Genomic DNA, 9,273 nt, shown 5'->3' with positions numbered 1-9,273 from the left:
CAGGAGCCACATGTCTCCCTCCACTAGCTCTGCAGTCTCTGAAGCTCCCTATCAGCAATACTTTTTATAAAGCCAGCTGGCAAAGCAAGAGTGTGACCTGGGGCCAGCAGGTGGCATAGTGGTTAAGGCTCTGGACTCCCACATGGCTGACCATGGTTCAAATTCCCAATGAGGCAGCTTGAAAATTGCTCCAGGCTCTTGTGCACACATGACCAAAATTCTGAGAGGAGAATGAAGGAAAAGATATTGTGATGATTTCTCACCTTCCCTCTCTCTGTCTCTCTTTGTCTCTCTCTAGTGAGCACGCATGCCCTATGACAAAACTAAAAAAAAAAAATAAAAAAGTGTGTGACCAGCAGAGTCTCAATCTCTTTATCACAAAACAGATTACAGAAGAGTGAATTAGGAGCTGAGAGGCAGGATTCTAATAACTGGCTTGACTATTAATAAAGAAAAACAATTCTGACAAAGAAGCTCAGATTTCTAAGAGGTTATAACAAAAATGCCTGTTAGAATTGATAAAAAGTGGTACCTTGTTGATTGGCATACATTGTTGGATTCAACTGTAGATCGTTCATTTTGATTACTATGTGAAATCCCATTATGGGACCACATACTCCAATTTACTCATCTTTGTTTGAAAAGCTTTTCTGTTCCTTCCAGCTTTTATTATAGTCACAATGTAATCATAAATATTCTTGTTCATGCCCTGTGATACATTTGTTAAGATATTTTCTCTTGAATATAAAGATAGGCATGGAATTGCTAGTTCATAGAGTTCATCAATGTTCAGCTTAAAAATATGTTACCAAACTATTTTCCACAGTACTTATACTAATTTACATGTTAGCTTGTGATTGATAGAGTCTATTGATGAAATTCTCTCCGGGGCTTGGTATTATCAGATTGTGCTGAATGTGTAAGAACTCAGGGGATTTGGGGCTAGCAGATGACGTAGCACTTATCACTAGACTCCCACAGGGTCGACAGCAGTTTGAGTCCTGGACCTGGTGGCTTGAAAATCACTCCAAGTGCTTGTGTGTGAATGCTCACAATCCCAGGAGGAAGTGGAAAAGGAATTGCAGCATGGCCATCCCCCTTAGGAGGTGATTTCTCACTTTCCCTCTCACTGTCTCTCTCTCTCTCTTCCGGCAAGCACACATGCCCTAAGGCAAAAACTTCTTTTAAAAAAAGAAACAAAATAACTCAGGGAATTCATGCTATATGAACAGGAGATCCAACAGAATAGCTACGCATTTTGGGAAACTAGAAAAGGACATATTTCAGCCAATAAATAGATAACTGGAGAGATTTAGGCAAAGGACTTGTGGAAACACGGGTTCGTATATCTGATTGTCTACACGACATCTTCCCTTGGCTGTCAAAAGGGTATCTCAAACCTAACATGTTTAAAAATAAACAAACTCCTGATAGCCCTCCCCCCCATAACTGTTCCTCTGGTTGTCTTTCCCATCTCAGTTAATGCCAATTTCATCTTCATAGTTGCAAAGATAAAAAGCCTTGGAGCCACCTTGAATTGTCCTTCTCTCTCATTCTTTATCCAACTTATCAGAAAAACATTTTTATCTATCTTCAAAATGAGTCATGAATCCTAACAGCTCTCTTACATTTCACAACACTGTGACACTGAGCCAAACCACATACTTTTCCTTTTCTTTCTTTCTTTCTTTTTTTTTTTTTTTGAGAGTTTTTTGCTATAGGGTGCGTGCGCTGGTCGGAGAGAGACAGTGAGACAGAAAGCAAGAAATCACCCCCTGGGGGAATGGCCATACCGCAATCCCTTCTTTTTCATTCTCCTCCTGGGATCTTGAGGATCACGCATATGTGCCTGGCATGAGTTTAAGCCACCGGGTCCAGGACTTGAACCGTGGTTGAATACATGGAAGTCCAGCGATGTAGGCATTACGCCATCAGCTGGTCGTAAGCCACGTACTTTTCAACCTGGACTGTGATGATAGCCTCCTGACCATTCCCCCTGGTTCTTTGTCTCCCATCAGTCTTTTTCCACCCCTATCAACTGCAGTGAGCCTTTACAAAGGTAAGCCAGACCATGTTACTTCTTTGCTCAAATCCTCTGATGGATCCCTATTCAACTGAAAGTCCTTGTCATCTCAAAACACTTATAATCGTCTGCAAGATTCCATATGAGCTGATCCCCAAGCACTTTTCAACGTCATTTCCAACTACTGTATCTTTTGCTTATTTCATTCCAGTCACACAGCCTACCTGCTATTTGTCAAGCTAGCTATGAGCCTGCTTAGGACCTTGCATTCATTGGTTGTTCACTCTGCCTGGAATACTCTTTTTTCAGCTCTCTGTGCAACTCCATCTCTTCAAGTCTTATTTAAATGTCACTTTCTCAGTGGACTACCTTTATTAAAATCACAAACCATCTACCCTCAATATGTTTTGGTGTTCTCTAAAGCACTTATTACCATCTCATATATAAAATACCACATTTCACCAAATCTAAGAAATCATCAATTACACAAAACATTATAGTTTTATGTACTACTAAGGAATTAGCTCATTAAAAATTGCTGCCAATAAAACTGACACATTACTTTCTCTTCACTTTAAAATTAATTTATACTCATCAAAAGAACTATTTTAGGGTTATCTGTTTTTTTTTCTAATTGCCAGAAGGCATGTGCACTCATCAGAGAGACAAAGAAAGAGGTAGAAAGAGAAAGCACCTCCCAAAGGGCAAGCTCATGCTACAATCCTTTCTTCTCCATTTTTCCATCCTGTCAGGATCTTAGGCATACACATAGATGAACCTGGTGCATTTTTTAAACCACCAAACCTGGGATTCAAACCAAGGTCAGCCATGTGGGATTCAGCTTCCTTCAGCCCTAGACCACAAGGTCAGCCCATTAGACTTATTTTGATACGGATTTTTAATTATATATCACTGTTTTTTAAACCCAAAAGGAAAATGTCAGCAAAATAAGTTACTAAAAGATATTACTAAAACTCTATGACATGTGGAGTTCAACTGTTTTTGGATCATATGAATGGGGCTCAGTGACCTGAGTGTTTCTCTATATAATACCATACTTGGTGCTGGCAAGAGCTCTGGTGATGAGACATTTCCCGAGAACCCTTTGCTGTTGACTCCAGAATTTACTCCTAAACTGCTGAGTTCATTCCACATGTTCCAATGAACACACACACATAATAACTGTGCGCTGAAGGACACCTGGCCAACCACACTATAAGATGTGTAGGTGTCTCTGAGGTATTAAATTTTGCAAAAATGTGTATCTTAAACTAATTGTTTTCATTTCAGTTGTTTTTTTCATTGTCTGTCTTCTTATGTAATAATTAAGCTTGGACATAACAGGACTTCTGTTTACTGCTGTAGCCTGGGCCTAATATAATCCTGTGCACTTAGTTGTTAATTTATTCTGCTGTGATAAGAACAATTAATTTAGAATAATAACTCATTATTTTAGGCTCCACCTAATCTCTGGGAAATTATGTTGAGTGGATGAATTAATGAATGGAATGAATGTACCTTTCCTAACTCAAGTTACTATTTCTTTTTAAAATCAACAAAAACTTATAACTCCCTTTTTCTTTTTTAGAACTATTCATTCAATTTTATTTATCATTATTATTATGCAATTTGACTAGAGAGAGACAGAGAGAGAGAAAGCAAGCCACCAGGTCTGGGACTTGAACCACAGTTGGCCATGTGGGAGTCCAACGCCTCAACCACCACACCACCTGCCAACCTAGTGACTCCTTCTTTAGACCTCTATGGGTTCTAATTCTAAATTAGACATTTTCCATTTATGCTTTTTTATAACTGATAACGAGAGTAGAAAAAGTAGCAGTAATGCAGCTGGGTAGATGAAGGTCTTACACTCTGATGCTGTCCACCTTAGATAATATTCTGTCAGAGAACACACTCTTGCTTAAAGGAGGGGAGTCAAAAAACATTTATGAAAAGGAACTGTCAGTCATCAGAGCCGTGAAAAAGGAAAAATACTGCTTTAATGAATCACTGGAAACTTCTTCATGCCAGCATAAAGCAGACCATACTGACTTAGGAGATGTCCCTTGATTTTATTTTATTATCAAAATATCACCTACTCAAATGGCACCTATTATACCAAAAAGAGGGGGAGAGAATTTTTGTCCTGGTTCCTTTGCTTGCTTCCTTTAACATCTTGATACATTCAATTAGCATTTATTGAGAACCCATGGGTACATGGATGCATAAGAAAATATGGAGTAAAGGAAACAGAACAGATAGGGTCAGGATGGTCTCCATGACCTTAAACCCACTATTTAAGTCTTCATATACTGAGACCAGCCCCTTCCGCAAATGCTACATGGGACCTAATGCCCTACAAAAGAAAGCTTACATGCAAAAACATTAGTGTCCTACTATAATTACACAAAACTATGCTAACTTGCCACTTTTATTTTTTAACCAAATTAACTTCTTTAAATATTAATGTTTGGCAATTAACTCATTGCTTTTAACTTTATTTGCAGAGTCCACCTGAAATTTGAAACCATACACCTTCTGTTGATTCCTGTTGCATTGATGAGCAGAGCTGAGAGTGATTTCCTAAAGGAAGAAAAGCACTGTGACTAGTTCACTGTGCCTTTTATCACCCTCAATATGTTTGTCGTTTGACATAGTTAAATTAATAATAATAATAAAAAAAGAAAGCCTGTGGCAGTGTTAGCTTCTTCATGCTGTACAAACTCTTCTATACTTTTATTCTCCAGTGTATTTTCACCTTCAAAAAGAGTGAGGTGCATAAGGAATGAGTGATGAAGTCAATTACATTTTTATGCCCTTCAGGGAAGTGGGGATTATCAGTTACTTGGCTGTGCTCTGTACTACTGAGAATAGCAAGCTAAGAGTCAATGACTTAAATTCTTAGAGTATATACCTACTCCAAAGCTAAGTATTAGAGTAAAGGGGAGTTGGGGAGCGACACCAAGATTGTGTGTGTGTGTGTGTGTGTGGGTGTGTGTGTGTGTGTGTATTTCTTTAAGGTGTTTTTACCATTGAATTTCCAGCATCAGTACCATTTTTCAGTCCCTGTCCATCTAATGGGACAAGAGATTATGCAACATGACTGGTTGCAGAGCCTACACATGTAGAACTTTGGAAACTATTCAAGTTATTAATTATATTTCAAGGATTTAGACATTGCTGCTCATTTTCTGGTAGTGTGTTCATAATTTTTACCATAGCATCTTTGTTTCCACACTTACTTTTACCCTTCAGTTTTCCCTTTTTGACCTTGAAAGTGTGAACACTCAACCTACATCAGATTTCTATCTCCAATGGTCTAAATTGGTATTTAAAGAATTTGGGACAGATAATGAGTCTGTTGTTAATACAAACTAAGTTTCTGAATAGTGGAGTAAGTTGCAAAAAAGAGATATCTAAGAATATGTCAGAAATTTGAGGGGAAACAAGTGATTATGAACTCTGAAGGCTTACTGAAACTAGTGGTTAACAACCTTTTCAACGGCAGGCTGTCCCATAAATAACACATTTTATAGACAAGAGTGAACATAACAAGAGTTTAGAGGCCCATCAAAAGTTTTACAGAGTAACAAGAAATATGTACCAGTGTAAATACTTATTTCAGTTTTGGGGAAAGGAAAACGTCTTTCTTCTGCCTTGCACTGGTAAAAGACTTGGAAGGTAGGAGATGAAGATCTTGATGGGCTCTCCCCTGGTCCACCCGCAGTATTCTCAGACAAAGGGCAGAATCCTGCACAGGCCAAGCTTACATCCATATTCTTGTTTAGCAACTTTTGCATATTGTTCCTTATTGAATGAATGAATGTCTATATCTACCAATGATTGTTCGTTGTTGTACATTTCAAGGGTTTAGCAAAGCTATCCCAGTATCTTCCCTTTGGTTGTGCTGTTTTTCTTTTTGTTATTGTTGTTTAGATAGCAAATACTCCAAAATCCAACACTTAGGCCCAAGATGCTGTGCTCTGCACACTAGGAGGCTGGATTTGATTCTTGATCCACCCTACAGAATGAGTGTAATAGCATTCCCACAGCTCAGGAAGGCCAAGGCAGAATTGTGACCTTGAGGCTGGCCTGGGCAACAGGATATCCTGTCTTCAAAAGAGGTGGGAGTCGTGGTGCATGTCTAGGGGCCCAGCTGGGAGGCTGAGGCATGAGGATTACAACATGGAAAGACCCTGTCTTACACACACACACACACACACACACACACACAAATCCAGCATTTAAAGTTTGTTGTAATAGTGCCATGGAATTAAATATTTCCCCTTGGGGTTACAGAGGCATGTAGTGAGAAAATAGATCCATTATAAAGAATTGTGTTTTATAGAATTTTCTCATCCATTCAGTTACTAAGGTATGCAAGGTTATATAGACTCTAATTGAGTACAATCCATTATTCTAATTTACTGGTTCTCTGTATTGTGGAATAAAATGAGCAGTGTCACCAAATAACTAACACTAAGTGACAGTTCAACAAAAGACCTGGAGAGTCAAAAGCCTGTGCTATTCCATTACACGAATAATTCTGTTCTTATATTTACACCCCACAGTTCATTTTAAATCAGGCATTTCTGAAAATTAGATTTCAGGCTGAATATAAACATGAGATGTTGAAAAATAGAACCTAAGGGCAGAAAGGCACGTCTGGACATGCAATTACTCTTGAATGATTCAGGGGAAGGGTTTTGCAGGATTTCAAGTCTTCTGTGCCCATTAAACTGACCTATTGAGGAACTATCTTTACTCCGTACTCAATTGAACCTTTGCAGTTAACAAGATCATTGATTTGTGGCAGTAGAGTTGACCTACAGAAAAAATAACAAACACATCTATTGATACAATGAGCACACTAAGGATTAACTGGAGATAATGCTTGATGATGTTTTAAAAAGAATCATCGTGGTACCAAATAGAGCTTTATGGCCCTATAAATGTAGCCTGTAAATTGAGAAATGCTTTAGTTTAGTTTATTAAGAATATAGGTGACTTAATAAATTAAAAAAATGGAAGCAAGGAGTTGAGGGGGATGATAGTTACTAAGGTCATGTCATATCGTTTTTAGGCATCATAGTTTGAAAATATATGAGTTATGTCATTTTGGGGAAATTCACTGATCACATTACTCTTCATCTTCAACCTCTCATAGAATATGGGGGAGAGGAGGAGACCTGAATTGCATACATTGTCTATTTCCTCTTCCCCCTCATCTCTGGTACTGCCTTTTCCTCTCTAGTGCTCCTGTATGGGCAGTGCCTATCCTTTCATTAACAGCTAAGGGTTTGTATGTCTTTATGTAACAAAGTACAGGAGAGGTTGTGTGACTCTAACTGAGAAGGGGGACAATTTCAAGCAGTCTGATCTGTCCATTCTCTAGTGCTCAGGTACTCAGAATGAAGGTAACACTCTTACCCCATTGAAATGAAAATGACACTAGTTATATAGAACATACAATTTATTATGTTTTGTATTTTCTGTTCCTAATGATCTTTGCCACACTTCCCTCTTTCAAAAGAAAATAATATGACCCATTATGCTTCTAATACCGACACCTGCATATTTCTCAGAGATGACTACATTACCACAAATTTCTAAAATGTTGAGCCTTTCAGAATTTTCTATTTTAAACAATGGCACAGTTCATCAACACTGAATGAAAACCATCTAAGTAGGTCATTGCTAAAGGAAAATAAACAGCAATGACAGAGGCAGAAACATAGCAAAATATGTTCGGACTTTTGTATATTACGGAATTATATCTCAGGAAATGGGACAGAGGGGGATATAAGAAGTAGGTTTTCTTAAATGATAGGTTTCAGGGAGAAGATTTTTACAGGTTATTGATGCACCAGTTCCCAAGATGATTCCTGTAGTATAGAAATCGTGATTTAGCAGATCATGAGAACAGGTTTGGACCATAATCCCAAAAGATACCAAGCTGAATCCCATAATCCTGAATGTGGAAATCTCCAAAGATTGAAATTTCAAAAATATAATTTTGGAAAAAATAATTTAAAAAAATTAAATACATTGATTTATATTTTTAAAAGAGGATTTGAGAAACACATAAAAACATGATAGAAATGTTATGGGCCACTTTACACAATAAACCAATAACTTATAACTGTAAGAATAAATGGGGTATATTACCAGCAGTCACAAGAGGATAACACTTACAAAGAGATGAACTGTACTTACTAAAAAAAAAATGTCAAAAAACCAAAATGTGTATCTGTATGGTTGATAATTGTATGCACCAATTTTATAACTGTGGTAATCTGACATACTATGAAGGATAGCCTAACTCTGTTGAGAGGTTCATCGAAACTGCAATGAGTTACTGCTATGTACTCACTTGCCCAAAGAGCTAAGTTTTTGAGAAATTTTTTTTCTAAAGAATTATTTATTTATTTAATTCCATGTATTATGTTATTTTTTAATTTGACAAGGCAGAAACAGAGAGAGAAAGGGAAAGCAAGAAAGCAAACTGTCAGGTCCTGGATGCAAACCATGGTCGGCCATGTGGGAATCCAGAACCTTTAACCACCATGCCACCTGCTGGCCCTGCTTTTGAGAAATTTTATCTTTCACAAGTACAAATGTACAAAAATGGCATCTTTTCATTTACTAAGGAAGCTTCAACTTTTGAACCTACAGGCACAATGCTTACACAGAAAGTCAACCTTGTGATAATGCACTTTCAGGTTTTATTTTTGTTTTTGTTTTTGGTCAGAATGGCAGAAAACGCATAACTAGAACTCTCTAAAGTTCTTTATAGAAGTTATCCCTCTAGTATTATAAGTGATACAAACATGAAATACACAGCATAGTGAATTGTAAAAAATAATATTGACTTTTTAAAATAGTGAGGAAAACAAATTTTTTAAAAAAGGGAAAAGAAAACCAAAAAACTAAGAATAGTTTGACATATGAAAAAATATTACAAAGATAGATTATTGGCAATTGCTTGGAAGGAGCCCATAAGAGCTGGCCAACTTTTAAAATCATTAACTGTATTTTGAATTTATGAGAAATATTTTAGATAGCTCACAGAACTGAAATGAAGTTGGGAAACCCAGGCTTGAGAAATAGCTCACAGAACTGAAATGAAGTCGGGAAACCCAGGCTTGAGAAATGTCAGGATATAAGAGATCTAGGCAGCAGTAACCAGCACTGAGATTGCCCCCCAGAATGCCTCTAGAGGTACCATCTTCCCTGCCTCCCCGCCCCCC

This window comes from Tupaia chinensis, unplaced genomic scaffold, assembly GCF_000334495.1.
Source record: "Tupaia chinensis unplaced genomic scaffold, TupChi_1.0 Scaffold000028_1, whole genome shotgun sequence".
Classification (NCBI taxonomy): Eukaryota; Metazoa; Chordata; class Mammalia; order Scandentia; family Tupaiidae; genus Tupaia; species Tupaia belangeri.
Note: the sequence above shows the minus strand (reverse complement) of the source record.